The 26,340-nt window shown below is 46.6% G+C and overlaps 1 protein-coding gene, 1 long non-coding RNA gene and 1 pseudogene across 2 annotated transcripts in view; 2 read left to right on the top strand and 1 right to left on the bottom strand.

Moving 5' to 3' along the window:
* Window positions 1-26,340, top strand: part of LOC119849371 — a 1,398,949-nt pseudogene that overhangs the window by 154,687 nt on the left and 1,217,922 nt on the right.
* The window catches only part of LOC119849376 (zinc finger protein 420-like), a 3,142,523-nt gene that overhangs the window by 2,103,498 nt on the left and 1,012,685 nt on the right, over window positions 1-26,340 (bottom strand). The window lies entirely within an intron of this gene.
* LOC122457764 lies at window positions 7,162-24,799 on the top strand. The gene is made up of 3 exons (XR_006277438.1): window positions 7,162-7,248; window positions 8,846-8,850; window positions 24,790-24,799. It is a non-coding gene; the product is annotated as an uncharacterized LOC122457764 (long non-coding RNA).

The following is a 26,340-nucleotide window of genomic DNA, read 5'->3' as shown; positions in this document are numbered from 1 at the left end:
ACAGCCTAGCATCCTAACTTGGTGGACGATAGACCAAGAGAGGCCTCCTGGCTGAAAGTAGGGTGGCAGGCGATAGGGGGACCCTGGCCCACCTGACTCCACCGGGTCCGAGCCCTGGGCCCTAACAGTGGCAGTGTAGTCCACCACTGGATCAGCAGGGATCCGCCCACAACACACTTACTTAGTGTCAAGCCAACACTTAGCCAGATGATGGTCTAGTTTCCCTGGGCTACTTAGATTCATAGATCCATAGATATTAAGGTCAGAAGGGACCACTATGATCATCTAGTCTGACCTCCTGCACAACGCAGGCCACAGAATCTCACCCCCCCACTTCCAATCTGCCCTGGAGGAAAATTCCTTCCTGACCCCAAATATGGCGATCAGCTAAACCCTGAGCATATGGGCAAGATTCACCAGCCAGATACCCAGAAAAGAATTTTCTGAGGTAACTCGGATCCCACCCCATCTAACATCCCATCACGGGCCATTGGGCCTATTTACCATGAATATTTAAAGATCAATTAATTACCAAAATCATGTTATCCCATCATACCATCTCCTCCATAAACTTATCAAGTTTAATCTTAAAGCCAGATAGGTCTTTTGCCCCCACTGCTTCCTACAATCCCCAGGGTTTGGTACCTCTGGCCTCTGTTTCTTCTGGGTCGGTGGTCTGTGGCAGCCCCATCAACTCATTGGCATCTTGACTGGCTGGTGACCCTGGGAGCTTTGGCTAGTCTTCTGGCGGCCACCCCAGCAGGTCCTTGGTCAGGTCATGACCGTGGAAGCTTTGGCCAGTACTCCGGCAGCCGCCACAGCAGCTCCTCGGTGTCCCACTCTGGCAGCGGGTGATAAGCACCTGTCTTCCTCGGCAGCTCCGGCTCAACAGAGCGGCAAGGCCATCCTTTTGTACTTCTGCTTCTTGTCCCGCCCCTCAGCTTCTGGAGGGGTGGAGATGGCTTTCCTGGCTCTGTAGCCCAAGGGGAGGGGAGGGGTTGTGGTCCCTGCTGGTCTTCCTCACTACAGGCTGCCATACAAAGGATGGAGAACAGTTCGTCTCTCTTGTCACAGAGGGCTAGACAAGAAGCAGCGGGTTCAAACTACAGGACAGCAGATTTAGATTAAATCTCAGGAAAAACTTTCTAACTGTAAGAACAGTAGGACAATGGAACAGACGCCTAGGGAGGTGGTGGAAGGTTATTCACTGGAGGTTTTCAAAAGGAGGCTGGAGCCATCTGTCTTGAGTGGTTTAGTCACAGCAAATCCTGCACCTTGGCAGGGGGTTAAACTAGATGACCTTTGTGGTCCCTTTTAACTCTATGGTTCTAAGGGGAACAGCAGTTCGCCCTTGGAAAAAGCCAAACGTAACATGTCGCCCTCTAAGGGTATGTCTGAACTGCATCTGGAAGCTGCCTCCCAGCCAGAGTCCATGCAGACTCCCTACAAATAATGGTGTAGACGCTGTTGGTTGGGCTGTAGCTTGAGTTCTAAAGCCAGGGGTTGAGGCAGGTGGGTGGGCTGGATGGTCTGAGCTCCAACAAAGCAATGTCTTCACAGCCATTTTTTAATGCACTAGTGTGAGACCCAGCCTGGAAGGCGGCTGACTTCCTGATGCACTGCAGACATACCCTAAAGAGGGCAGTCCCAAGGGAGACTGTATGAAGGTTGGGTCATCTAACTCCCTCTAAATCCATGGCCCAGCCCCCTCCCTTGTCACCGTGCCTTAGTGGGTCACAACTAAGGATGCCAAATTCAGGCTGCTGAGAAATAGGGCAAACACAACTCAAAACTGGTGGTTATTCTTTTAAAAGATAGACCAAACCAGCCACAAAAGTAAACTCCTGTTTCACCACACTGGCTAACAAGAAAACCACTTAATTTGAACAGTCCCTCCAAGATGTGCTGGCTAGCTACCTTGTGGGCATTACCCTGTTATGCTTATAAGAAGCACACAGGATCTTTTTCAGGGGAAAGGCCAATACACTGCGTTTATTGAAGATACAACAATTCGCATATGCATTCAGTCACACACACACACACTGTCCCGCCAGTTGATGTTATAGTTACCAGTCCAGAGTCCGGATCAACCTAGTGGCCAGTTAGGTTGATCACTGGTAGGGAGGAGCTGGGTTCTAGTCGGTCACTACACAATGCTCCGCGGAAGTCTTGGCAGGACGAATGCAAAGTTTCATGGCAAGGCCCCCTGTTTATATCGTGATTTTCCTTTATTGGGACCAATGAATTTTGCACCGTCATGCTGTAATCAATTGTTGTTTGACAAGTGCTTGTTTTCTTAAATTAATGACAGGTTTCAGAGTAGCAGCCGTGTTAGTCTGTATTCGCAAAAAGAAAAGGAGTACCCGTGGCACCTTAGAGACTAACAAATTTATTAGAGTATAAGCTTTCGTGAGCTGTAGCTCACGAAAGCTTATGCTCTAATAAATTTGTTAGTCTCTAAGGTGCCACGGGTACTCCTTTTCTTTTTTCTTAAATTGTCCTTCTCATCCTTTATCTTGTTCTTTCATCAAGTTCCTCAGGGAGTTATCCCATGCTGGTTTTGATCACAGTTATCTTGTCCCCATTGATAGGTGCCTGTCTCATCTTTAGAGTCGTCAATCTGTCCTCCTGTGACATTTCAATAGAGGCTTGTTGCAGCCTCCTGGCACCCTTGCATCTGTCTCCACTTCCTCTCTCATACATCTGGTTCAGCGATGGTCTTCACACTTATCTCTTAACACATACATTCCTCATTCACAGACAAAGCAGAATTAATTTACACACAACATTTTGAACAGGAACATCAAATTGCAATGCAAAAGAAAACAATCATGGGATTCTTTTACTTATTTTAAAATGCTAAACCTACAACAAATTGGTGACCCTCAAAGGGCTGTCACTGCCTTGAAATCAGTCCAGACATAGTCCTTTCCTTGCCAACTTCTGTGAGCAGGGCCTGCCTCTGGCTCACAGCTTAACTTTGCTTTATGTTAGCAAAGTCTTGACCATTACTTTAGTTCAGGCCTTAGGCCTCATACCAGGCCTCTGACATAAGGGTTTATGTTTCAGGGCGTCATCTTACGACAACATACTTCACTCAATAGTCAGTTATGTTATTTACAACATTTTTAATCTCCTAGAGTCCCCATAATGGGAGACAAAACAGCCACCTTGCCAGAAGTGGTTTTACCAATAGATGGAACCTGGGATTTTAACTCCAGATGATCACACTGTGTTTGGGATCCATTTGAATTCCCTTTCCAGGTCTTTGTGTATGTGTATATATATATATATATATTTATATATACACACACACACCTAAAAGGTACTGGACACCAGAGAGATCAGAACACTCCAATACTTGCACATTCCACACACATAATAAGGAACAGGCTGACCCATCCTACAGACGGGGGCAAAAGGGTAATATGATGGATAGAGTTGTTCTGTTTGAACCAACATGTACAACGTGATGGATAGAGTTGTTCTGTTTGAACCAACATGTACAAAGCACCTTGCTACATGGAGGGATTGCACCTTTTTACGTAGAGGGGTTGCACCTCAGTACATCAGGAGTGATGTGTAACTTGTTTGTACCTGTGTATAAGAATGCATTCCTGGGACGGTGTCTTTGTCCAGCCTGGGGGCAGTGGAGTGTCCCACCATTGACTGAGTTGTGTCCATTGTCAGGGAGCACATATGTACTAGCAGAACTATAGACATCTGATCTGGGGAGCTAGAGACTGCGTTTCATTTGGCAATAAACCTGGCCGGGTGTCTTCATACCTTATCAGAGCCTGTGGTCGTTGGGGATTCTCTCGGGGTCTGCTGTGTCAGCTATCTGCGCAGAGCCGGGGCAGCACACAAAGGGAACACATGCATGCAACCGACTGTTATCCACATTGGATAGAACAGAGCACTACACTGATGGTGTCTGACAACATATGTTTGAATGGATCAGAAGATAATGTGATGGGAGAATCTCTTGTCCTGATTCTGAATAATCAGATGTAACCTGCTCTGGAATTTCACTTGACACTTTCATTGTCATGTATTCTATCTCTCTGTGATGTGGCTTTCTATCTTTCCTGAAGGCTGTTTGGTCACCCAGTTGGATATTAGTTCAGTTTGATAGGATGTAGCTCAGATTTATTGGAGAATTTAAGACAAATGACCATTTGCTAAAGTCATAATTTCTCACTTCAGCTTTGCTTTTTCCCCATCCCTCCATGATAAAATGGAGACAGTTCAAGTGCAGTTCTGTCAACAGAAGAGAACTCTCCAATTTACTGGACATGCTAACAAAGTAACAGTAGTGATTTAAAATCTCCATTCGGAAATAGTGAACAACAGCAGAACCCCAACTAACTGAAGGAAGTGCATATGATCACAGTGTAGTTCGATTGTTGAAGTCAATATTGTCTCAGATGATCTGGGGAGAGAATTCCACGGTAAGTGATTTTGAACTAGGCAAAATGCCCATGTATTTTATTCCCAAAGCATTTGTAACCCAGGCCCTACAGATGATCTCTCCTAGCTAATCTTATGTTATGGGAGATGCTGCCCTTCATGATGCAGATGTTAAGGAAATAGAAGTGGGGGGTTTGTTGAATTTATCCTTTGTAGGTGCTAAAAATGTGTATAAAATTAAATCAGTGTGGGAAGTCTAATACCTTTAGAAAAATAGCTATTTTTGAATAGAAACTCCAGCTCTGGTAACTAACAGATATTCTGATCCAGCCCTGTATCCAGTCCCTTGCCTGGAACTGTGCCATGAAATTAAAGAAAAGCTGGGCATGTTTTTGGAAGCCATTCCTCACTAACACTGCTGAGATTCTGAGTGGTTTTGTAAAGGATTCTACTTCAGAGAAGTGTAAATTTACTCTAACCAATGCCAAGGATTTGGAAAGAACTGGGGTGGAAAGAGTCCACACTCAGTTCTTTGTTTCCACCCCAGTAAAGGAAGCTATAGTGACCAATGACCCCAGGAAAATAGTTTGTACAACTCCACTTCCTAGTTCAGTGTCACTGATTACAGTTCCAAAGCATAGCAGGGTTAGATTGAGAACAATCATCCTTCACTGTTTGGATCCAAAGAAAGAGTGCTTCCTAGGACATTCCTTCCCCGTGGATCCCAAACTGGCTGCCTGATTGGGTAACAAGGACTTTCAGGATGTAGGATGGTACCATTGGACGGTAACCAATGAGACAACAAATATGTCAGGCTCCAATTTCAGACTTCTGGATACTCTCATGTTGAGTCCTGATTCTATGGTTTTGTGTCTAATGCTATGGCTACACAATAAAGCTGATGTTGGCGTAGCTGCGCTGCTCTAGCACTGCTATTACAGATGCTCAAAGCCACTGGGAGAGATCTCTCCCATAGGGCTTCATTAGTCCAGCCCCCACAAACAGCGGTGGCTATGTTGGCAGGAGAAGCTCTCTTGCTCATGTAGGCTATGTACAAAGGGAGTTATGGCTGTGAAACTATGTAGCGCAGCGGTGTGGATTTTTCACACCCCTGAGTAATATTATTATGCCGATAAATGTCTTTAGTGTAGACAAGACAGTTTTCTCTTGTATTCTATGCATTGTGACAGGGTTGGGCCAGATGGCTACAGGAGAGTGATTTTATTGGGATCCAGGAAGTGGTCAGTTGGAAGCCTGCCCACTGCTAACGGGTCCCCCCACATAAGGGGGGGGGGGATCCACAGGACCTGGAAGCCAAATGATTTTGTGGGACAACTAATAAAATAACAGGAACAGGAGTGCGGTAAAAGGGTCAAACAAAGGGAATCTGATGGGGACATCGAGCAGAGAATCCCGGTGTTAGGATATAGATATTCAGGCCTGTCTGTAAAGGCCTATACGCTAAGAATTTAGTTGTATTCTTATCACTTGGCTAGTTATAGAGGTATAAAAGAGAGAATCAAAATCACTGTCTGCCAGCGTAAGGTCCTTCTCTTACTGTGACAGTATGAGGCCTTGTGCTTAGGCTAAGGTCTCTGGCTAAGCAGTAGAGGCAGCCATAAGCTGGGAAGCGACCGGTCACCTCCTCACATCCCAAACCAGTCACACTGAAATAAGGTGGTATTGGGCTGTTAGGAATATAGTACTGTCCTGATAATGCCTTTTGCCTCCAGAGAAAGAGAAGTACCTAGAAAATGTAAAAGGAAACTTAGTTTGATACCATCCTGTCTGGCAAGAACTCACTTATCAATAGCTGGGAAGTGAAATCCTCATTTCTGTGTTTGTTCTATCACTGGTTTCAGAGTAGCAGCCGTGTTAGTCTGTATTCGCAAAAAGAAAAGGAGGACTTGCGGCACCTTAGAGACTAACAAATTTATTAGAGCATAAGCTTTCGTGAGCTACAGCTCACTCACGAAAGCTTATGCTCTAATAAATTTGTTAGTCTCTAAGGTGCCACAAGTACTGCTTTTCTTTTTTGTTCTATCACTGTAGTCCCCATTTCCCTATTGTTTGTCTGCATAATCTCTGTCTGGTTCTGTGATTGTTTCTGTCTGCTATATAATTAATTTTGCTGGGTGTAAACTGGGTGGGATATAATTGGTTAAATAATCATGTTACAATATGTTAGGATTGGTTAGTTAAATGTCAGTAAAATGACTGGTTAAGATATAGCTAAGCAGAACTCAAGTTTTACTATATAGTCTGCAGTTAATCAGGAAGGGAACGGGGGTGGGTGGGAGAAATGGGAACAGGGAATGGGGGTGGGGAAATTGGAATCATGTTTGGCTAAGGGCAGGAATGGGAACAGGGACACGGGTGTAAGGCTCTGTGGTGTCAGAGCTGGGAAGGGGGACACTAAGGAAGGAAACTGGAATCATGCTTGCTGGAAGTTCACCCCAATAAACATCGAATTGTTTGCCCCTTTGGACTTCGGGTATTGTTGCTCTCTGTTCATGTGAGAAGGACCAGGGAAGTAAGTGGGTGAAGGAATAAGCCCCCTAACACCCGGACAGCACCCACTGCTCCTCGAAGGCATCAAGGGAGTCAGTGGACGCCACCCAGAGGAACTCCCTCACACCGCAGAAGGGGCAGGTGTCCAGGACAGGGGTAAACTGTGCCAAATACAAGCCTGTGCTCACAGCCCTGTGAAGAAGCCGCCAACTGATATCCCTGGTGGGCCTTGGGACCAGGGTAGAGTATAGGCTGGCCAACCAGGGTTCCTCACCCTCTAAAGGTGGCAAGAGGTCCCGCCACTTTGTGTCGGGGCGGGACATGAGGGTGAGGAAGTGAAAGGTGTGGAGCACGAGCATGTACAGATGTTTCCTTGGCACGGTCTGGAAATGAACTGGCTGCAAGTCGTGCAACCGGCTCACAGTGAAGGGGTGGGGGGTCTGGTTGGGTCCAAGGGGCAGGGGCCTGATGAAAAGGTCCGGAAGGCCTGGGGTTGAGGGTGGGTGGGGCGTGCCCTCTCACAGGACCCTGTCGAGGTAGGCCCAAGCAGAGGGTGGTAAAGCTGCCCTCACCTCCTGAAGTACGCATCGGGGAGTATGAGGTCTAGAGAGACCCATGTGCTGAGCGAGCATCAGGGGATCCAGCCAGTCTCCCCGGTCGTAGTCCAGGAGTTCTCTGACTCTGGTGACTTCTGCCAGGGCCAACCTCTGGCTCGCTGGTGCATCGAGCGGGACTCTGCCACTTGGACACGGAGCTGGGGGTTGTGTAGCAGGGGCTTCGCGAGGAGATCTGTTCCCTCTGTGGCTTCCATGGACCTGGTCACCAAGAACAGTTTCCAGTTCCTAGCAGAAGACTGGCAGTCCAGAGAAGTCTCACAGAAGACCTCTTGGATGGAGATAAAGGAGGGGCCGGTCGTATCGGAGCCCTCAGAAGTGGCGCAGGAAGGCGTGCGCCAGTATGCTTCACGCTGGACTACCTGCACCATAAAGGAGCCTCTGCAGGGCCTGGAAGCAGAAGACATGGACCTGAGTGCGTAGGCACTTCAGGCCCTGCCCTCCATCCTGCAGGGGCAGGTGGGAGACCCCTGCAGAGACCAGTGCAGTCCTGGCCAAAAGAACTCCAGAATCACTGTCTAGAGGTTGGCCAGGAAACCCGGGGCTGGGACCAGGGTGTTGAGCCAGTACCAGAGCATGGACAGGACTAGTTGATTAAGCACCAGTGCTCTCCCTTGAAGGGAGAGGCACCAGAATAGTCCTGTCCATTTCTGGAGCTGCTCTGTCATCCTAACCTCTAAACCATACCAGTTCTCCGGCGGAGATGGATGCATGGCCGAAAGGTGAACACCAAGATAAAACGGTGGACCTGTGCTCCACCGGATGGCCTGAAGCGCGGGTGGGAGGGAGCTTGCCTGCCACCCATCCCCTACCACCAGGCCAGAGCTCTTGATCCAGTTGACCCAGGTGGAGGAGACTGCTGAATAGACAGCCTGGCAAGCCTACACCCGAGCCAAGTCACCTGGGTCCTGGACCACAAGGAGCACGTCGTTGGCATACGCCGACAGGAGCAGCCACAGCTCTGGCTCTTGCAGCACCAACCCCATCAACCTCAGATGGAGGAGACAGAGGAAGGGCTTGATAGCCAGAGCATACAGCTGGCCCAAGAGGGGGCACCCCTGCCGTACTCCCCGCCCAAAGCTGACCGGTTCAGTCAGGGTCCAGTTGACTCCAGTACACTCTGTGGAGGTGTATAGCACCTGGAGAAAACCCACAAACTGGGGTGGAGATACCCACGGTCCACCCTGTCAAATGCGTTCTCTTGATCCAGGGACAGGAGGGTGAACGACAGACCATCCCTACACCCAAGCTCCAAGAGATCCTGGACCAGATACAGGTTGTCAAAGATGGTATGGCCCGGGATGGTGTAGGTCTGGTCTGGGTGGACCATGTCCACCAGCACAGACCCCAGTCACAGCGAGATGTGTAGTCCACGGTGAGGAATGAGATGGGATGCCAATTCCGTAAGTCATGGAGGTCCCCCGTCTTAGGCAATAAGTCAAGCACAGCTCGCCTGCACGAGAGAGGGAGGACCCTGCTCTCCAAAGACTCGGCCCAGATGGTGAATAGGTCAGGGCCGAGGACATCCCAGAACACACGGTAGAACTCCACGGTCAGCCCGTCCATGCCCGGAGATTTATTGGTGGGCATGCGACGGAGGGCTTCCGAGAACTCGGCCAGAGTGAGAGGCAGCTCTAGCCAGTCTTGGTCGCCCATGCTGACCATAGGGAGCTCCTCCCAGAGCACTCTGCAAGCGTTAGAATCAGTCGGATCCGGGGAGAAAAAGCCTGTGTAGAAGGTCCTGGCCCTCCCACACATCTCCACCAGATCCGTGAGGGGGGTGCTGTCCTCTGCTAGAAGGCAGGTGACGTTCTTCTTGGCACCTCTCCTTTTCTCCAGGGCATAGAAGAAGTGGGAGCCATGATCCATCTCCCAAAGGAGGCGAATGTGGGATCGAACTAAGGCACCCTGGGCTCAATAGTCTTCGAGGGCCCGGAGCTCCTCCCGCTTCTCTCAGCACGCCCCGCAGAGGGCTGGATCCTTGGGGCTGGTGGCCAGACACCCTTCCAGCTCTAAGACCTCCCGTTCCAACTGCTCTATCACTGCATCCCTCCGTTGGCTGGTGCCCTGGGTGTAGTCACGGCAGAAGAGCCAGGTGCGCAACTTCCCCACGTCCCACCACTGCCGTGCCAAGGAAAAGGCGTGCCTCTACCCTCGCCAGGCCAGCCAGAACTCCCGGAAGGTCACCACGAAGCCCACATCCTCCAACAAGCTGTTGTTGAAATAGGCTGGCCCCGGCCTCTCCGTGCAGAGAGAGGCTGTCTCGGTGGCTAGATGGTGATCCAAAAACGGGGCTGGCTAGATACTGGAGGAGTGGGCTCGTGAAAGGTGGAAGTGTGACAAGTAGATGCGGTCCAACCAGTAGTGGCACGACCAATGGGCCTCCACCCGGACAAAGGTGAACGTCAAGATGTCATCCAGGTGGTGGTTGCGCCAGATGTCCACCAGGGAGTGATAGTCAATAATCTCCTGGAGGATGTCTGCGGTGGCCCTCCTCGGTCCCGCTCCTCGAGGGTGGTGTTAAAGTCCCCACTGTGGACCAGGTAATCGCAAGGATCCAAGGAGCCAAGGAAGGCAGACACCTGCTGATAGAAATGCAGCCGCTCCGGGCCTGATGTCGGGGCATAGACGTTAATGATGTTGACCACGAGCCCCTCCATGTGGACCCGGAAGTTGAGCAGGCTGCCCGGCACAGCCTCAGCCACCCCTAGCAGCTCGGGCCATAGGTCAGGGGAGAACAGGGTCGCCATTCCAGCTGTACGAACTGTGAGATGGCTAAAGTAGACCCTGTTCCCCCACTCCAGCCGCCAGCTATCTTCAGAGGCCGGATCCGTATGGGTCTCCTGCAGGAAAACTACAGAGTACCCCCTCCCCGAAGGAAGGAGAGCATGTGGCACGTGCAGAGAACCATCCTACAGTCTTGGGTGTTCAACATTGCAAAGATGATGGGTGCCATGAGGAGGGCTGGTGGGGGATCCTTGCCAGGAGGGATGCTCACGGCTCACATTGGGTCACGCAGCAAACCATGACCTATCCCATAAGTGAGTAAGGAGTCAGGGAAGCTGCAGACCCACTGGTAGGCTGTGGCAACTTGCTTCCCAGTCCTTTTACCCTCTCCCATGAGGGCCCTTACAGCCCAGAGGATTTGATGAAAATCCCCCCATCGCTGGAGAGCAAGCTGCACCTTGTTGAGGGAGCCACAGACATCTTCTAGAAACTCCCGCAGCTCTTCTTGCAGCCTATGGGGAAGCGGGGTCGATGGCCCCCAGATGTCCTCCAGAGGGGCTCCCTGCACAGCCCCATGGCCTACTGAGATGGGTAGGCAATGGGCGGACCATCAACGTGGCACTCAATAGGCTGGCGCCACATGGCCTGCCTCAGAGCCCGGGTCAATGGGGGGCGGTGGAGGGAAGGTAGCAGCCCCTAATGGATCAGGACAGGGGAACATGAACTTGCTGCTCCCTGGGGGCCATTCTGGGAAAGGGAAGGAGATGGCCCCTGGGGCAGCAATGGCATCATGGGAAGTGAAGGGGATAGAGACGGGGTTGGCATCAGGGGCAGGGCAGAGGTCAGGAGTGGGGGCAGGGCAGGGCTCAGGAACAAGGTTGGGAAGAGGGGCAGAGGCAGGATCCTGGGCTCCAGTAGCCAGGCCGCTGGGAGGTGGGCCCTCTCAGTCAGGCTCATGGGTCTGGGGGGTGGGAAGGGGGCCCTCTGTGATGCCCGGTTCAGGCTCTATGGCGGGTGTGACAGCCACGGCATCAGGAGGTGGACAATCTTTGGTGAGGCCCCCGCCCGGGAAGGAGGTCGGTTGCCCTGCATCAACGAGGAATGCCCCTGGTGACTCGGATCCTGGCTGCTAGGCACTGGCCATCACCTCAGTAGGCTCGGCAGCCATCAGCAGAGTGCCACCTGCAGCCGGGCAGATGGAAAAGTCCAAGGGACCCAAGGAAGCAGTGCTTAGAGGGCGGGAGCATGGGAAAAGGGGGGCCGGAGTGAGGTTGCCCACATTGAGGCCTGCTGGCAGAGGGTTGTCCTCCCTCTGGGTGAACGGGGTCAGACCCAGGGCCTCAATCTCCTCGTAGATGGAAGGGGGATTGCCTTCCACCATCCCAGAGTTCTCTCTGCCAGCACCCGAAGTGACGCTCGCCTCGGGGCTCGCAGGGGCTTCAGAAGTTAAGGGGGCAGAAGGGGCAGTCCAGTGGGAGAGGGCTATTTTTATTTCAAAATGTTTGGCTTAACCATGATCTTCTCTTTCCCTAACTGTACTGCAATTTTGGGTTTATTTTTATTTTCCTCCCTTTTGTTCATGTCATTATAATTTGAGCAGCAAAGGAATCTGACCCAAAACTTCATTTCCCAATCATGCAGGAATATCACACAAACATCGCACGCAGCTGGAATCATAATACTGAAGGCAAGGGGATGGGAGATGCAGGTTTCCAAGGGTTCTGTTTTTCTCAGATGATACAAGGATGCGTGCTGCAGCTCCCTGTATATTCCAGACCCTTGTATGCCTCCATCCTGTATGACCTGCTGGGCTTTGAGACATTTATGGTCTCAGTCTATTGATAATGTGATTATAACACAATGTGACTGAAATTAAACCATTTCCAGACAAGGAAACAACAAAAGAGAAAAACCAAACATTGCATTGGTTAGGAATTGAACCCAGCTCAAGCACTTGGAAAGCAGCTATATTCACCACTGTACTGTCAATACATTGGGCAGGGCTAGCTTTCCTGCATGCTATGTGTACTAGCAAAGTCAGTGACACGTGACCATGGAGCTCACAAGCAGGGTGGATGGGCTGGAGGTCACCTGACAGCTGGGAGCAGAGTTACCATCGCAGAGTGACTGAAAGGGGGCAAAGGTGAAAACAGATCTCAGTGGGAGGTGGATCCATCCCCAACCCACTAGGAGAGGGGGACTGAAACTCAACTACAATCATAGAAAAATCTTCCCTGAGAAGGCAGGGGCCAGCATGTTTTAAAGCAAACATGTGTGTTTCTTCCTGCTACATACAGAGGGGCTGGATAGTGTTGATTCCAGACTCCAGGAGGATAAGGAACAAATTCAGGCTGCCAGGGACTGCCAGGAGGGAGATGATATTTTGACACTGACAGACCCCTCATCCTAAAGGCTTTTGTCTGCCCCCTTATAGTGACTGTTTGGTACAGGAATGCAGCCCCCACTGCTGGGTCTCTCCTGCAGAAATAATGTTTCTGTGCAAAATACCACATGATAGGACCAGGACATAAGGAATGAAATACAAGATGCTTCTTCCTCGTGCATTCACTTTGACAGTTGAAGTTTGTGATGTTATTGTATTGATGTTGGTCCCAGGACATGAGCGATGGGGGTGGGGGTGTGGGTTCCACATAATATTTTTTAAAGGACCAAGGAAGGGAATGTTATTTACTCCTTCTCATAACACAAGAACTAGGGGGAGTCACCAAATGAAATTAATAGGCTGCAAGTTTGAAATTAATGAAATGAACTACAGGTGAGTTGCATCATATGCACATTTAACTTACGCGAAATCAACTATACACACTCGGAAAAAAAAATACCTGTAAATTGTGCAGGCGATTTCACCCACCATTCCACTCAATGAGCATGAGATGGGAGACATGACTCTCCTGCTCCCTCAGTCGGTCTCAGTTCCCGTGTGCCTCTCATAGTGTGAGCATCTTGCCTTGCTGCATGTGATTCTAGTGTTTAAAGATATGTATTTTTCATACAACATGGCCCCTAAATGCAAGCCAACTACTTCATCTGGTGTTCAATGGAAGAAACAGTGATCTGTTCCAATGCTGGAGGAAAAACTGGCTGTGTTGGACTTATTGAGAGACGGTATGTTGATCTCCAACATGGCGCGTAAATATGGCAGTAACAAATCTAGCATCCGTGCCATCAAGATAACTGCAAAGGTAACAAGCCAGGTGCATGATAAGACTTTAGTGAAGACTGAAAAGGCATTAAACTTATGGCTGGAAGACATGAACCGTAAACATGTGCCTATCGATGGCAACACATTGTGAGAAAAGGCTCTTAGCCTCTATGCACTGTTGAAACCTCCCGCTGAAGAGGGACAGCCTTCCGATGAGAAGGAATTCAAAGACAGCCAAGGTTGGCTTAACAGTTTTAGGAACCACTGCAACCTCAAAAACATGCAGACTACTGGTGAAACTGCATCTGACAATGAAAAGACAGCAAAAGCTTACCACGAACAATTAAAGAAAATCATAGAAGAAAAGAGCTATCTTCCGGAACCAGTTTTTAATGCTGACGAGACTGGGCTCTTCTGGGAAAAAAATGCCCAACCACACTTACATTTTGAAATCAGAAAGACAAGCCCCTGGCTTTAAAGCAGCTAAAGACCATGTGACTGTGATGTTTTGTGGCAATGCAGCTGGGCATTTAATAAAGCGGGGCTTGCTCTACAGGACTGCAAATCCCCGTGCCCTAAAAAGCAAGAACAAAAATCTCCTGCCTGTGTTCTAGCAACCAAATAAAAAGGCTTGGGAGATGGCAGCATTATTTCTGGATTGGTTCCACAAGTGTTTCATTCCGGAGGTCAAGCGGTACCTCGAAGAGAAGGGACTTGACTTTAAAGTGTTGCTGATTGTAGACAATGCTCCTGGCCACCCTGAGGCACTCCAGTTTGCACATAACGACGTTGAAGTGGTCTTTCTCCCCCCCAATACTACCTCCATCCTCCAACCTCTTGACCAAGGAATGATTCGCTGTTTTAAGGCCACGTACATGAGGCTTACGTTCTCATGGAAAAGTAGCACTATGGATACTGATCCCAATCTTAATGTGATGGAGTGTGGAATTCCTTCAACATTGCTGATTGCATCACTTATATTAAACAGGCAATGGATGCAATCAAGCCTGAAACAGTCAATGCATGTTGGCGAAACCTATGGAAAGAATTTGTGAATGATCTTAAGGGTTTTCCGACCATTGACAAAGAAGTGAAATGCATTGTTCAGGTGGCCAGGCAAGTGCGTGGGGATGGCTTCGTTGACATCCCTGAGGAATCAGAGTAGCAGCCGTGTTAGTCTGTATTCGCAAAAAGAAAAGGAGTACTTGTGGCACCTTAGAGACTAACAAATTTATTAGAGCATAAGCTTTCGTGAGCTACAGCTCACTTCATCGGATGCATCCGATGAAGTGAGCTGTAGCTCACGAAAGCTTATGCTCTAATAAATTTGTTAGTCTCTAAGGTGCCACAAGTACTCCTTTTCTTTATCCCTGAGGAAGAAATTGAAGAATTAATTGAGAGCCATAGAGAAACATTGACTAACGAAGAGTTAGAGGAACTGATAAAATCATCTACAGAAGACGAAGATGATGACAATGAACAGGAAGACCCAGCAAGTTGGAATCTTCATAAATTTGCTGAAGTGTTCCAAGCAGCGAAACACTTCAATGATTTAAATTTCTGAATACAGTCCCTCTATGGAACAAAGCCTCAAAATCACACGTAGTATTGCAGATGATTTGAGTCTGTATCAAGAAATATTTAAGCAGCTCAAAAGACAACAGCGACAGCTGCCAATCACCATGTTTTTCAAGGAAAAACAACTCGCAGCAGATGAGCCTACGCAATCGACTTCTCAAGTTGAACCAGAGCCAACCACTTCATCTACGACTTGCTCTCTGTCACCCAAGCTCTCAGTCACCTCCATCTCCTGGATTGACATCAAGCCCTGATGGCCCCCTGTAATTACCCCCGTAATTAAAAATATAGTATTGTAAAATTATATTTTGCATATGTATTCTTTATTATATACCGTACATTACCGTATACATTACACATTTATACATATTACTGTACACTATACACAAAACCATGCACAATATGGGCAATTTAAGGGGTTTTCAAGGGCAATTTTGACTATATGCGATTTTCACTTTACGCGCTGACTTTAGAACCTACCCCCCCCCCCCGTAAGATGCGACTCCACTGTATTTCTACACACAACACACAGTCAACCTGTGGAACTCCTTGCAGAGGATGTTGTAAAGTCCAAGATTATAACTGGGTTCAAAAAGGAACTAGATAAATTCATGGAGGATAGGTCCATCAATGGCTATTAGCTAGGATGGTGTCCCTAGCTTCTGTTTGCCAGAAGCTGGGAATGGGAGAAAGGGGATGGATCACTTGATGATTATCTGTTCTGTTGATTCCCTCTGTGGGGCCTGGCATTGGCCTGTTGGGAAACAGGATAATGGGCTAGATGAACTGGTCTGACTCAGTATGGTTGTTCTTATGTTCTAACTGCTTTTTATGGAAGAGAAAACCTTTCAGGCTACCCAGAACTGAAGAAGTGTTCTGGGTTTGCTCCAAAGCTTGTCTCTTTCACCAACAGAGGTTGGTCCTCTACAAGCTCTGATCCTCAACTGCCTTGTCTCTCCTGGACTCTGAAAAGTATTTTCTCTCCACCCCCTTCGGAGAGAATTTAAGTTTTCCCTTTGGGAAACTATCAGGCTGAAGCAATTGTATTGATTGTGACACTATAATTGAAGGATTATTTATTATTATAAATAAATGAGTCTAAACTGAGCTTCCTGTTTTCAAACTGGTTTTCCCAGCTCAGTTCTCAATTCTCTTTCAGAAAGGCCTCCAGGATGCCTGCCCATGCCAGCAGAAGTGGCAAGAAGAAAGCCCCCAGTGCTGCTCTTAGTCCCAGGTGGATTGTTCAGAGGCAGGGGGAGTTGGTTTGTTTGCTGCCATGAAATGTGTCTGGGCACCAGCTCTCCCTGCTTCTTCCAGCACAACCCTGGCTCCTTCCCTGCCACAGTCACAGGTGTAGGAGGTTCCTACATGCACTTAGCCAAAAGCCTTTCACAGCCTTCTTAGTGTAGTTGGCAGTATGTCAATCTCATAATCTGAAACTCCTAAATTTGAGCCTCAGAGGGGGCAGAAGGTTTGCTCCCTACTTCAGCTTTTTCTAAAGGAAATCCCAGAGAAAAGAGACTAAAACAAATTGATTTCTGGAAACCCTCCCACCATCTTACAGACACACACACACTTTTCTAAGACATTAACTCTTCCTTCTCTTTTATGACTCTCTAATGCAGCTGCAAATACCAATTCCTAGGGACTCTTTCCAGAGAGAACACAGCTGCAGTGCAATGACAAAGCAGGGGGCTGCCAGGTTGTCATGGGCGAATAGTTAAGGGGATGCACTAAAAATCCAGCCGAGTCAACCCCCTCCTCTCCAACCCAAAGCAGCTTTGAATCTTGATGACTGTGATGCTGAGTTTCCACTGCCTCAGCATCCTTGACCCCCACTGGAGGCCACTGTAGAGTCCTTCGATCGCTGTTCATATTTCAGACCCCAGCTGATGCACCATCCATGCCCAGCAACTCACCATCTACCCCAGGAGAACCAGCTGGTGGGCTGCATCCACAGACATGTATACCGCTCCCCTCAGAGCAGCAGCTGTAGCTGTTGGGTAATCCCCACCTGAGGCTTCGGTGAAGAAGCTGGAGATCACTTGTTATTTCTTCCATACATCAAGTCTCGCTGTTTTTGAACACATTTCTCTCTAAAACTGATTTAAATTTAGAGCCCCTCCCCCATTTCTTCTTTGCATGTGCCTCATTCCTGTACATAAAACATAAAAACAGCCATACTGGGTCAGACCAATGGTCCATCTAGCCCAGTGTCCAGTCTTTCAAGAGTGGTCAACACCAGATGCATCAGAGGGAATGAACAGAACAGGTAATCATCAATTGATCCATCCCCTGTCGCCCATTCCCAGCATCTGTACAGATGTGAACACAAAGAAACATTTGGGGATCACTTGCAGCTACTTAGAATCACAGAATGTTCGGGTCATAAGAGAACTCAGGAGGTCATCTAGTCCAAACCCCTGCTCAAATCAGGAACAACTAAATCATCCTAGCCAGGGCTTTGTCAAGCTGGGCCTTAAAAACCGCTAAGGATGGAGATTTCACCACCTCCCTAGGGAACCCATTCCAGTGCTTCACCACCCTACTAGCAAAATAGTTTTCCCAATATCCAACGTAGACCTCTCCCACTGCAACTTGAGACCATTGCTCCTTGTTCTGTCACCTGCCACCACTGAGAACAGCCAAACTCCATCCTCTTTGGAACCCCCCCTTCAGGTAGTTGAAGGCTGCTATCAAATCCCCCCTCACTCTTCTCTTCCCTCACACTCTTCTCATAAGACATATGCCCCAGTCCCCTAATCGTTGTTACCCTCTGCTGGACTCTTTCTAATTTGTTCACATCCTTTCAGCAGTGGGGGGCACAAAACTGGATGCAGTAGTCTGGATGTGGCATCACCAGTGCCAAATAGAGGGGAATAATCACTTCCCTCAATCTGCTGGCAATGCTCCTACTAATATAGCCCAATATGCCGTTAGCCTTCTTGGCAACAAGGGCACACTATTGACTCATATGCAGCTTCTCATCCACTCTAATCCCCAGGTCCTTTTCTGCAGAACTGCCACTTAGCCAGTTGGTTCCCAGCCTGTAGTGGTGCATGGGATTCTTCCATGCTAAGTGCAGGACTCTGTTGTCCTTGTTGAACCTCCTCAGATTTCTTTTGGCCCAATCCTCCAATCTGTCTAGGTCACTCTGGACCCAATCCCTACCTTCCAGCGCTTGGATTCTTTACGTGTTTTCACAGTCCAAGAGCACATGTCCATGATTTCATAGGGCAGAGTTTTAGGGTTATTTTGACTCAGGGAACTATGCTATAGGGTGCTTTTCCTGTGTGGATTTGACAGGTGGCTCAGCATAGATGCACATTATGACCCTTCTCAGGGTGCTGAGGGCTGTGAATCTCTTTGTTGCCACTTGCCACTAGTAAGAAGGACTTTTGAATTGGGCAGCTGGATGTTCGCGACCAAACTCACCCAGCCTGCCAGGCACTCAAGCACCCTCCTCTGAGCTACAGCAGTCCTGCCAGTTGACAATAGAGGCACCCTAACCACTGTGTTCCTTCAATGTGCCCCCCTCAGGGGTCCAGCCCCGATCACCAGATACTCAGAAAAATCCCAGATCTTCTGTTCTCAAAGCAATGGTGTACCCAAGATTACCAATTTTACGGTAGACCACTGCTCATGTATCACACACAGCACTTGAGTACAGTTATCGAACAAAGGGAAATTTATTTAACAAGGGAGAGAGATTTAAACCGAAACAAATGTGAGTGATGGAAACAAACAGTTACAAACAAAACAAAATCACAAAATGTAGCCTACACTTTTTAATGGTTACCTTTCCTATCTTAAAAGAAAAGGAGAACTTGTGGCACCTTAGAGACTAACAAATTTATTTGAGCATAAGCTTTCATGAGCTACAGCTCACTTCATTGGATGCTTATGTTCAAATAAAGGAATGCATCCGATGAAGTGAGCTGTAGCTCACGAAAGCTTATGCTCAAATAAATTTGTTAATCTCTAAGGTGCCACAAGTACTCCTTTTCTTTTTGCAAATACAGACTAACATGGCTGCTACTCTGAAACCTTTCCTATCTAAGTAGATTGAAGTGTGAGGTGACAGTCTATTGTAGTGATTGCTAGTCCCTAGGAGCCATAGCCCTGCCTTTCATGAAGCACCACTGGTCGTTAGCGATCTCCTTGGTGAATGGACTCAGAGAGCGTCTCTCCACCCTGTTATAAACTGAATCAGTTTTTCTCTATATTCACCGAAAGGATGATCTCCTCATTGTCATATTGTCGTTTTCACTTCCACAGGGTTTCAATGTCTAGAGTTTGATAGTTTTCCACTGCCTTTTCGGGGCTGGTGCAAAGGAAGCACAATGGAGCAATACATCGCATAACTGGCTAGGAAGGGATGGGTGACAATTCCCTCCCCCGGAATGGGCCGTCCCCAACAAGACCTATGATTGAGGTAACTCACTTTCATGACAATACCATAAGGGCATAATTTTCCATGTACTTACATTACTCCAATATGACTCATACACACCTCTCGCAATGATTAGGAGCATCAATAATTTACAAGCTTTCAGTAGAGATATCACTGCTATGCTTCCTGGATAAATATAACAAAATCAGTATATTAGATGTGGTGAGTTTGTCAGGTCTGAGACAGGAGTTTCCTGTGAATTGCTCTGACCCCTTTGCCAGTTGGCACCCATGAGCTTTTGTCACACTTGCACTGAGCTATAGAGTCACACCTTGATATAACAGAAAGACCAGCACATAAAATAGAGAAAGGAACAGTAAGATACTAAAATGCCAATGGTTGGAACTCCCCATTTCTCTCAGTCTTTGGATGGATGGCACTAAGAGCTGTAGCTACACTTGAGGAACCAGGCGATCGGACAGCTGGCTCAGCCCTCCATATTAGGAGCTTTCTCACATACTGGGAGATGGGTCAAAATTGGAATTGATGTCATGACTTGCTTCCCATAGGGGATCAAACAGACTAAGGCTATGTCTACACTTCAAACACTGCAAGTATTCTTCTGACAAACTAACACTGTCTACACTGGGGCACAGGTCACATTCTAGTCAAATCCTAGTATGTGGAAGTCAAATCCTAATGAGGTAAATAGAAAGGAGCATAAACACTGCCAAATTAAGTGTAAAAATGTACTAAGAAAAGCCAAAAAGGAGTTTGAAGAACAGCTAGCCAAAAACTCAAAAGGTAAGAACAAAATGTTTTTTAAGTACATCAGAATCAGGAAGCCTGCTAAACAACCATTGGGGCCTCTGGACAATCGAGATACAAAAGGAGCACTTAAAGATGATAAAGTTATTGTGGAGAAACTAAATGAATTACTGTTTCAGTCTTCACGGCTGAGGATCTTAGGGAGATTCCCAAAACTGAGCTGGCTTTTGTAGATGACAAATCTGAGGAATTGTCACAGATTGAGGTGTCACTAGAGGTGGTTTTGGAATTAATTGATAAACTTAACAGTAACAAGTCACTGGGATCAGATGGCATTCACCCAAAAGTACTGAAAGAACTCAAATGTGAAATTGCTGAACTACTAACTAGGGTTTGTAATCTGTCCTTTAAATCAGCTTCTGTACCCAGTGACTGGAAGATAGCTAATGTTACACCAATATTTAAAAGAGCTCTAGAGGTGATCCCGGCAATTACAGACCAGTAAGTCTAAAGTCAGTAACGGGCAAATTAGTTGAAACAATCGTAAAGAATAAAATTGTCAGACATATAGAAGAACACAAATTGTTGGGCAAAAGTCAACATAGTTTCTGTAAAGGGAAATCATGTCTTACTAATCTAATAGAGTTCTTTGAAGGGGTCAACAAACGTGGACAAGGAGGATCCAGTGGACATAGTGTACTTAGATTTCCAGAAAGCATTTGACAAGGTCCCTCACCAAAATCTCTTACGTAAATTAAGTTGTCATGGGATAAGAGGGAAGATCCTTTCATGAATTGAGAACTGGTTAAAAGACAGGGAACAAAGGGTAGGAATAAATGGTAAATTTTTAGAATGGAGAAGGGTAACTAGTGGTTTCCCCCAAGGGTCAGTCCTAGGACCAATCCTATTCAACTTATTCATAAATGATCTAGAGAAAGGAGTAAAAAGTGAGGTGGCAAAGTTTGCAGATGATACTAAACTGCTCAAGATAGTTAAGACCAAAGGAGACTGTGAAGAACTTCAAAAAGATCTCACAAAACTAAGTGATTGGGCAACAAAATGGCAAATGAAATTTAATGTGGATAAATGTAAAGTAATGCACATTGGGAAAAATAACCCCAACTATACAAACAATATGATGGGGGCTAATTTAGCTACAACTAATCAGGAAAAAGATCTTGGAGTCATCGTGGATAGTTCTCTGAAGACATCCACGCAGTGCGCAGCGGCAGTCAAAAAAGCAAACAGGATGTTAGGAATCATTAAAAAGGGGATAGAGAATAAGACGGAGAATATCTTATTGCTGTTATATAAATCCATGGTAAGCCCACATCTTGAATACTGTGTACAGATATGGTCTGCTCATCTCAAAAAAGATATCCTGGCATTAGAAAACGTTCAGAGAAGGGCAACTAAAATGATTAGGGGTTGGAATGGGTCCCACATGAGGAGAGATTAAAGAGGCTAGGACTTTTCAGCTTGGAAAAGAGGAGTCTAAGGGAAGATATGATAGAGGTATATAAAATCATGAGTGGTGTGGAGAAAGTGAATAAGGAAAAGTTATTTACTTGTTCCCATAATATAAGAACTAGGGGCCACCGAATGAAATTAATGGGCAGCAGGTTTAAAACAAATAAAAGGAAGTTCTTCTTCGCACAGAGCACAGTCAATTTGTGGGACTCCTTGCCTGAGGAGGTTGTGAAGGCTAGGACTATAACAGAGTTTAAAAGAGAACTGGATAAATTCATGGAGGTTAAGTCCATTAATAGCTATTAGCCAATATGGGTAAGGAATGGTGTCCCTAGCCTCTGTTTGTCAGAGAGTGGTGATGGACAGCAGAAGAGAGATCACTTGATCATCACCTGTTAGATTCATTCCCTCTGGGGCACCTGGCATTGGCCACTATTGGGAGACAGGACACTGGGCTGGATGGACCTTTCGTCTGAGCCAGTATGGCCATTCTTATGTTCTTATTAACTACTTCTCAGTGGAGTGTATTTTTCACATTCCTGAGAGATGTGGCTATGTCAACATAGCTTTTCAGTGTAGACCAGCCTTTTGATGGCTTTTTGATGTGAAAGGCAATGGATTTCAGCCTTTTCCTTGACACTGATAGTTGACAGTTGCAGCTTTCCTACCATCTGGACACATCCTATGACAGATGTCATGCCTTTCCTTTGCAAATTAGAGAAGTGAGGAAGTCAGTGACCTTTACAGTCTAAGTACGTAAGAAGTTATAAACTTGTCTCCTTGAATAGTTTTCTTTTTAATAGAAATTGGCTTTGAAACTAAGCAAAATATGTTCTTTTTGAAATACAAAAAATTAAAATCTATACTGGGCCAATATTCTCTTATACACTCTTTATAACACATACTCTTCCATCCCAATCTTTGGAGTGAAGTTTCCTACCAAAACTCCTTACACCACAGGGGGTAAATTAAATCAAATTAACTTTTGAAGACTAGCCATCATTTCCTGTACGACTAACAAAACAAAACAAGACAACTTTTAGTTTTCCAAAATAATTCAGATAATCAAACAATTAGTCTCCTATTCTTTAACCAATAACTTCACCTATAATTTCATTTTCATTTGTAACAACATATTCAAAGACCACAAATTCTTGTCATATATGTTAGTTTTCTTTTAATCCCCATTGCCAACTACTGAACCTTGGCTCAAGTTGTGTTTTGTCCCAACGTAGGTCCCAACCACTCCTATGAGTTCATATATCTCTGGTTCTTCTGCCATGTGTGTTGGTAGAAGGGGTCTCCTATGTGGGAATGTTTCCATTATGAGGAAAAATACCTCTTTTCACACTTTTTAATCTTTCAAAGTAGAAGGAGGTAGGGGAGAAGTGATGTAAATGCATAAAACACTAAAGAAAATTGTCCAGTCTACATTAAAGAAATTTATCGGTATAACTATATTGCTCAGAGGTGTGAATAATCGACACAGCTGAGCAATGTAGTTACACAGCTGTAACTCCCTGTGTAGATAGCGCTACATCAGCAGGAGAGCTTCTCCTGGCGACATACCCATCTGAGACAATATTGACATCAACAACTGAACTACACTGTGATCATATGCACTTCCTTCAGTTAGTTGGGGTTCTGCTATTCACCATTTCCGAGTGGAGATTTTAAATCACTACTAATAAGAAAAGGAGTACTTGTGGCACCTTAGAGACTAACAAATTTATTTGAGCATAAGCTTTTGTGAGCTACAGCTCACTTCATCTGTAGCTCATGAAAGCTTATGCTCAAATAAATTTGTTAGTCTCTAAGGTGCCACAAGTACTGCTTTTCTTTTTGCGAATACAGACTAACACGGCTGCTACTCTGAAATAAATCACTACTGTTTCTTTCTTAGCATGTGCAGTAAATTGGAGAGTTCTCTTCTGTTGACAAAACTGCACTTGAACTGTCTCCATGCCATCATGGAGGGATGGGGAAAAGCAAAGCTGAAGTGAGAAATTATGACTTTAGCAAATGGTCATTTGTCTTAAATTCTCCAATAAATCTGAGCTACATCCTATCAAATAGAACAAATATCCAACTAATATCAAACAGCCTTCAGGAAAGATAGAAAGCCACATCACAGAGAGGTAGAATACATGACAATGAAAGTGTCAAGTGAAATTCCAGAGCAGGTTACATCTGATTATTCAGAATCAGGACAAGAGATTCTCCCATCATATTATCATCTGATCCATTCAAACTTACTTCACTCAGCATTGTCTCAATAGTCAGTTATGTTATTTACAACATTTTTAGTATTGTAGCATCCCCATAATGGGGGAAAAACCAGCCACCTTGCCGGAAGTGGCTTTACCAATAGATGGAACCTGGGATTTAAACTCCAAATGATCACACTGTGTTTGGGATCCATTTGAATTCCCCTCCCAGGTCTTTGACACTTTCATCTCCAGTCATAGCAACTCTGATATAGGATTAAAGAAGTCAGAGCATCATCTCCAAGCACAGATGATGGAGAACGCTTCATCACATGACACTTTGAGAAGTGGATGGATAGAATGTGATGAAGATAAACTCTACATGGCTCAGCCCTGGTCTATACTAAGCATTGAGGTCAAATTTAGCAGCGTTAAATCGATGTAACCCTGTACCCTTCCACATGACTAAGCCCTTTTTTTTGACTTAAAGGGCTCTTAAAATCGATTTCCTTACTCCACCACGGACAAGGGGATTAGCGCTGAAATCGGTTTTGCTGGGTCGAATTTGGGGTACTGTGGATGCAATTAGATGGTATTGGCCTCCAGGAGCTATCCCAGAGTGCTCCATTGTGACCGCTCTGGACAGCACTCTCAACTCAGATGCACTGACCAGGTAGACAGGAAAAGGCCTGCGAACTTTTGAATTTCAATTTCCTGTTTGGCCAGTGTAGCAATCTGCAGGTGACCATGCAGAGCTCATCAGCAGAGGTGACCATGCAGAGCTCATCAGCAGAGGTGACCATGATGGAGTCCCAGAATCGCAAAAGAGCTCCAGCATGGACCAAACGGGAGGTACGGGATCTGATTGCTGTCTGGGGAGAGGAATCCGTGCTATCAGAACTACGTTGCAGTTTTCGAAATGCCAAAACATTTGTTAAAATCTCCCAGGGCATGAAGGACAGAGGCCATAACAGGGACCCGAAGCAGTGCCGCGTGAAACTTAAGGAGCTGAGGCAAGCCTACCAGAAAACCAGAGAGGCAAATGGCCGCTCCGGGTCAGAGCCCCAAACATGCCGCTTCTATGATGAGCTGCATGCCATTTTAGGGGGTTCAGCCACCATTACCCCAGCCATATTGTTTGACTCCTTCAATGGAGATGGAGGCAACATGGAAGCAGGTTTTGGGGATGAGGAAGACGATGATGAGGAGGCTGTAGATAGCTCACAGCAAACAAGCAGAGAAACTGGTTTTCCCGACAGCCAGGAACTGTTTCTCACCTGGACCTGGAGCCAGTACCCCCCGAACCTACCCAAGGCTGCCTCCCGGACCCACCAGGTGGAGAAGGGACCTCTGGTGAGTGTACCTTTTAAAATACTATAAAAGGTTTAAAAGCCAGCATGTTTAATGATTAATTTGCCCTGGCATTCGTGGCTCTCCTGGATCTACTCCCAAAGCCTTTGCAAAAGGTTTCTGGGGAGGGCAGCCTTATTCCATCCACCATGGTAGGACACTTTACCACTCCAGGCCAGTAGCACGTACTCAGGAATCATTGTAGAACAAAGCTTTGCAGTGTATGTTTGCTGGCGTTCAAACAACATCCGTTCTTTATCTCTCTGTGTTATCCTCAGGAGACTGATATCATTCATGGTCACCTGGTTGAAATAGGGTGCTTTTCTTAAGGGGACATTCAGAGGTGCCCATTCCTGCTGGGATGTTTGCCTATGGCTGAACAGAAATGTTCCCCGCTGTTAGCCACGCGGGGTGGGGGGGAGGCAAAATGCGACCTTGTAACGAAAGCACATGTGCTATGTATGTAATGTTAACAGCAAGGTTTATAGATTCATAGATACTAATGTCAGAAGGGACCATTCTGATCATCTAGTCCGACCTCCTGCACAGCGCAGGCCACAGAATCTCACCCACCCACTCCTACGAAAAACCTCACCCATGTCTGAGCTATTGAAGTCCTTAAATCATGGTTCAAAGACTTCAAGGAGCAGAGAAGCCTCCCTCAAGTGATCCTTGCCCCATGCTACAGAGGAAGGCAAAAAACCTCCAGGGCCTCTCCAATCTGCCCTTCAGGAAAATTCCTTCCCGACCCCAAATATGGCAATCAGCTAAACCCTGAGCATATGGGCAAGATTCACCAGCCAGATACTACAGAAACTTCTTTCCTGGGTAACTCAGATCCCATCCATCTAATATCCCATCTCAGGGGATTAGGCCTATTTACCCTGAATATTTAAAGATCAATTACTTATCAAAATCATATTATCCCATCATACCATCTCCTCCATAAACTTATCGAGTAGAATCTTAAAACCAGATAGATCTTTTGCCCCCACTGCTTCCCTTGGAAGGCTATTCCAAAACTTCACTCCTCTGATGGTTAGAAACCTTTGTCTAATTTCAAGTCTAAACTTTCTGGTGGCCAGTTTATACCCATTTGTTCTTGTGTCCACATTGGTGCTGAGCTGAAATAAGTCCTCTCCCTCTCCT

The sequence above is a fragment of the Dermochelys coriacea genome, chromosome 28 (assembly GCF_009764565.3).
Source record: "Dermochelys coriacea isolate rDerCor1 chromosome 28, rDerCor1.pri.v4, whole genome shotgun sequence".
NCBI lineage: Eukaryota > Metazoa > Chordata > Testudines > Dermochelyidae > Dermochelys > Dermochelys coriacea.
Note: the sequence above shows the minus strand (reverse complement) of the source record. Positions and strands in the feature narration are given on the sequence as shown.